This window comes from Trichosurus vulpecula, chromosome 7, assembly GCF_011100635.1.
Source record: "Trichosurus vulpecula isolate mTriVul1 chromosome 7, mTriVul1.pri, whole genome shotgun sequence".
In the NCBI taxonomy this organism is placed as follows: domain Eukaryota; kingdom Metazoa; phylum Chordata; class Mammalia; order Diprotodontia; family Phalangeridae; genus Trichosurus; species Trichosurus vulpecula.
In genome coordinates this window covers 65970312-65976388 of record NC_050579.1, presented here as the reverse complement: position 1 = coordinate 65976388, position 6077 = coordinate 65970312, and the positions used below count along the sequence as shown (strand labels likewise).

Here is a 6077-nt window from a genome sequence, read left to right as displayed (position 1 = left end):
AGCATTTGAATTATTTAATTGGTCTCAGAGTAGATGTGAATCAGAGTTAGGAAGTGATCAACTTCTTTGACTTATTTCAAAATATCCAATATTTAAGGAATAGGCTTGCAAGGGAAAACTCTGACGTTGTTTGTATTTGATTTTATCTTTAATATCTGCTACCAAGATGTTATTGTTTTTTCTCAATAAGAACAAAGACTCAGTAATGGCAAATAGGTTGCCATTTTAAAAAATCTATCTTCTATTTTTTGGCATCATTACATTGTTATTGATACTTATTTAAATATTCCCTGACTGATTTTATCCACTTTGAACTCTGAGTTTTTTTTTTCTTCCCAAAGTGACTTCGAATATTTATTCTTTAGAAATTCACAATATTGAGGTAATGGATTGCAGCCTAATGGATAAACTGATATGCTGAGTTTATGCTGCAGGCTTCTTTTCCACAGGCTTTTTTTTTTTTTTTTTTTTTGCTGCTGGAGGCTTCTTTGCCCCAAGTTTCTTTTCTGCTGGTTTCTTTTGCCCTAGAAACTTCTTTGTTCCTGTGACCTTCTTATTACCTACAAGCTTCTTTTTCTTCTTCTCATCTACTGTTTTCTTTGCCTCCATAATCTTATTTAATGCCATAGCTGTTTTATTTTCTCTGATTCTCTGGCTCTTAGCTTGACCTAGAATTATGTTCTGGTGCATTGTCTTGGCATATGGGTTCAGTTTCAGCATGATTCTCAAGTTCTTCAATGGGTTCTTCTTGAGTACTTGCCGATAACGTCTTTTTGCGTAGTGCACGGAGGACCCTCTGGATCTCTGGGCTTTCCAAAATCCTGGTAAGGTCTGCATTGGTCATCTTGTGCATGGGAAGATTGTAGTGACTTTTCAGGGTAGCAGGCCTGTGCCATGTACCATACAGGTCATCCAACTTGGGGAAAGCACTTTCAGTTCAAATACAGAAACGCCCCACATGCCCAAGAGGAACAAGTCTCAAAAGGTTCAATTTACTCATGTTAAGTAGAGTAATGCCAGGAATATTTCTGAGGGCCTTGATAATACAATTGTCTTCATTATAGACGATACAAGGTCCCCGAGGCTAGATCCTAAAACAGTTTCTCATTTTACCCTTATCAGCTCTCATAGGCTAAAAAGCACATACCTTTTTGATGTCATTCCATGCCTTCAGCTTCTTAAGCAGTAAAACTGCTTCCTTGGACTTCTTACACTCCTTGACTTTATCTTCAACCACTGGAGGCAGTTCTGGGACTTTTTCAATCCAGTGACCTTTTGACATGGCCAGGGCTGGCAGGGCAGAGGTGGCCAATGCAGAGCAGATGGCATAACGTTTTTGTGTTGTGTTCACTCTGAGATGCCAACAGCACCAAGTCTTGGTAGAAGCAAACATGTGACTTCCTTGGCACATATTTCCGAAAGCACCCTGGCCAGAAGAGTGAGTCTCTCCATCCCGAAAACAAGGAATTCAAGTAACAGCTCTGCCAGTGCCCCAAGACTCAGCACCGGTTTAATGACCTGCTAATTCACTGACAGTATAAGATTGCAGGTTATTTTTTCTCAAGTTGGTATGAACAAAATTCACACTATCTGGATGAATAGGAGCATTAAAGACAGGAGGCAAGGTAACATTTTTGCTGGATACTTCCCCCTTTTTGGAGTACACAGATATCAAGGGGCATACACAAGCCAAGGTGTGTACCAGAGAGTAAGAGCCATGCCTGAGGTTTTTTTATTAAAGGAAAAGACATATTCAAAAAAAAAGTAAATAAGTGTCAGAAGCATGAGGAAATATGGAAATATATAAACTTTATTTTAAAAGATTGGGTTTTTTAAAATTTTTTTATATTTTTTTAATTTGTTTTTAGTTTACCACACACGGTTCTACATAGTTTTGAGTTCCCGATTTTCTCCCCTTCCTCCCCCCTCCCTCCCCAAGACGGCCTGGAATCTCATATAACTACCATGTGTAACTTCGCATTGAATTAATTTATACACTAGTCGAGTTGTGGAGAAGAATTATGACCAATGGAATGAATCATGAGAAAGAAGAAACAGAACCAAAAAAAAAAAAAAAACAACAAAAAAACCCCAAAAACAAAAACAAAAGAGAAGCAAAAAAAAAAAAAGTGAGCATGTAGTGTGCCTCAATCTGTATTCAAATTTCATAGTTCTTTCTTTGGATGAAGACAGCATTCTCCATCGTGAGTCCCCTGGAGTTGTCCTTGCACCTTAGGTTTCTCAGAAGAGCGAAGTATGTCAGGGTTGGTCCTCATGGAATCCATATATCTGTGGTTGTGTACAAGGTTCTCCTGGCTCTGCTCCACTCACTCAGCATTATGTCATGTAGGTTTTTCCAGGTTGTTACGAAGTCTGCATCATCCCCATTTCTTATGGCACAATAGTATTCCATAACCTTCATATACCACAGCTTGTTCAGCCATTCCCCAATTGATGGGCATCCCTTTGATTTCCAATTCTTGGCTACCACAAAGAGAGCTGCTATAAATATTTTTATACATATGGGTCCCTTTCCCTCTTGTGTGATTTGTTTGGGATACAACCCTAGAAGTGGTATTGCTGGGTCAAAGGGTATGAACATTTCTATAGCCCTTTGGGCATAGTTCCAAACTGCTCTCCAAAATGGCTGGATCAGTTCACAACTCCACCAGCAATTCAACAATGTTCCAATTTTCCCACATCCTTTCCAGAATTTATCATTTTCCTGTTTTGTTATTTTAGCCAATCTGACAGGAGAGATGTGGTATCTAAGTGTTGTTTTGATTTGCATTTCTCTAATCAGGAGTGATCCAGAACATTTTTTCATATGCCTATAGATAGCTTTAATTTCTTCCTCTGAAAACTGCCTGTTCATATCCTTTGACCATTTCTCAATTGGGGAATGGCTTGTGTTCCTATATATTTGGCTCAGTTCCCTGTATATTTTAGAAATGAGGCCTTTATCTGAGATACTAGTTGCAAAGATTTTATCCCAATTTTCTGCTTCCCTCCTAATTCTTGTTGTATTGGCCTTTTTTGTACAAAAACATTTCAATTTGACATAATCAAAATTATCCATTTTGCATTTTGTAATGCTCTCTATCTCTTGTTGGGTCATGAATTCTTTACTTTTCCATAAATCTGATAAGTAAACTATTCCTTGCTTTCCCAAATTACTTATAGTATCAGCTTTTACTCCTAAACCATGAACCCATTTTGACTTTATTTTAGTATATGGTGTAAGATATTGGTCTATGCCCAGCTTTTGCCCTACCATTTTCCAATTTTCCCAACAGTTTTTGTGAAATAGTGAATTATTAGCCCAGAAGCTGGCCTCTTTGGGTTTATCAAAGAGTAGATTGCTAAACTCGTTGATTTCTCCTTCTTGTGTACCTATGCTGTTCTACTGATCCACACCCCTGTTACTTAACCAGTACCAGGCAGTTTTGATGACTGCTGCTCTGTAGTACAGTTTAATATCTGGTATCGCTAGGCCACCTTCTCTAGCATTTCTTTTCATTAATACCCTAGATATTCTAGACTTCTTGTTTTGCCAGGTGAATTTTGTTATTATTTCGTCCAGCTCAATAAAATAATTTTTTGGTAGTTCGATTGGTATGGCACTGAATAGATAGATTAATTTAGGTAAAATTGTCACTTTTATTATATTAGCTCGGCCTAACCATGGGCAACTGATATTTTTCCATTTATTTAGATCTGATTTTATTCATGTGAAAAGTGTGTCATAGTTATGTTCATATAGGCCCTGGGTTTGTCTTGGCAAATAGACTCCCAAATATTTTATAGTGCCTACAGTAACTCTGAATGGAATCTCTCTTTCTATCTCTTGCTGTTGGGCTTTGTTAGTAATGTATAGGAATGCTGAGGATTTATGTGGGTTTATTTTATATCCTGCAACTTTGCTAAAGTTGCTTATTATTTCAAGTAGTTTTTTACTTGATTCTCTAGGATTCTCTAAATAAATCATCATATCATCTGCAAAAAAGTGATAATTTAGTTTCTTCTTTTCCTATTCTAATTCCTTCAATTTCTTTTTCTTCTCTTATTGCTACAGCTAATGTTTCTAGTACCAAATTGAATAATAGGGGTGATAATGGACACCCTTGTTTCACCACTGATAAAAGACTGGGTTTTTAATGATTAAAGAAATTTCTTCTGTTCTACTCTATAACATGTTTTTTAGAAAAAAAAACAGGTAAGAGGCATGATATTCATTAGGCTGTAAATTTTTTGAAGGCAATGAACACATCTTAGTCACCTTTGTTTCTCCTACAGCATCTACCACAGTGCTTGCCTACTTTGCATGTACACACATGCACATGCATGTGTGCGCGCACACACATGCACACACACACACACACACACAGAATTTTAATCAGTCAGCAAGCACTTATTTAGTCTCTATTGGAAAGACAAAAATGAAATAGTTCTTGCCCTCAAGGAGCTTACGTTTTATTTGTGGACACATCAATGTATATAAATTCTTTCAAAATATATTGAATGAAGGGATCAGCGATTGAATGAATGGATGAATGAAAAGCCATTTATTCAGAACTTGTTACGCTTAGTGCTGAAGGTAGTCTTTCAAGGAGCTCACATTCGAAAAAGAGGATGAAAACGAATGTAGGATGTTCAGATACAAATCAGATTTAAAAGCCCCACTATGCTTAGAGTACAGTGGCAAAGAAGATGGCAATGTACCTTCTTTAATTTCATTTCAGCTGGTAAAACCATATTCATTTCTAATGGACAATTTGATAGGGGTAAGGTCTTAGGTAATTAAAGATTTCTTTTCACAAATCTTCATTGGCTCCAGCAGCTGAGAAAGTAGAGGTTGCAGGACCCACAGAAGGAACTGCCAGACTGCACTTCCACAAGGATTCATTCCCTGCATTATGGTTATGAGAGCTAAACCAGGAAGCAGGGCAAATAATCTGGGAGCAAGGGCACCGTCATTCTCTGGGTTCTTGTGCTTTCTCCATTTTAGAGATGGATGTAGTAGTGGAGGTGGCTTTGTTCATTCATTCATTCATTCATTCATTCATTCATTTATTTTGAATGTACAAGGTAGCACCCCCCTTTCTACCAATACAGATCAGTATCTATTGTGCAAATTAAATTCTTAAATTCTTAGGGTTGCCAGGGGGCTGCTAGATGATGCAGTGCAGCTACAGCAGTAGATCTGAAAACAGAACTGAGTTCAAATGCAACTGCAGAATATGACCAATGGAATTTCACCTGTCTCAGTTTCTTAAACAATAAAATGGAGATCATAATAGCACCTACCTTAAGTATTTTTCTTATGATCATATGAGATAATAATTGCAAACACTCATAATTTTAAAACACATAAAATGGGACTGGCACATAATAGGTGCTTAAGAAAAGTTGTTTGTTTGTTTTTTTCCCTTCTCTTTCCCTTCAGGCACAAGGTTACTTGTTCAGTGTCAAACAGCCATGATATACCAGATACAGGGCTCAAACCCAGGTCTTTTTCAACTCCAAGCGTGGCTCTTTCAATCACCATGAAGCACTACATCTACCATGGCAGAAAATAATCAAAGCAAGCCAAGTTTCGGAGGTTTTTTCCAAGGTTTAAACAAAGACCTTTCTTTACAACAACTTCATGAGGTAAGCGATAAGGTTAACTCCATTATACTGCTGAACAAGTAAGTTCAGAGTCAAAAGCTTTACGCTAATAAATGTAGAATAAATGATATGGTCCTTTCAGGTGGCTTAATAAAAGGCTACCAAATCAATAAGGAGTTGATTTTTATACTCATGAGACTTTTTGGCATACCCTTCTTACCTTAGCCAATATGTTCTTTTCTTGTAAGTGTTCATATAGATTTTTTTAAAGTAACACAAGATGTGAATGCTTTGAATTGAGTACTTAAACATGAAATTGACTGATGCTTGAAGGAGGTACTGGGGTTCTCACATTTTGTTAATAGGTATGTGATGCCTTCTGTTAAGAAAGGTGATATTAGGCTTGATTCTGAGAGGAAGATGTTCAAGTGTTTTGTAAGTACTCCATGCTCCACTGTGAAACATTT

General features: G+C 37.1%; 1 pseudogene; it reads right to left on the bottom strand.

The window, feature by feature from the left end:
• Positions 1-423: 423 nt before the first annotated feature.
• On the bottom strand, positions 424-4915 carry LOC118857542 (annotated as a pseudogene).
• Positions 4916-6077: the final 1162 nt, after the last annotated feature.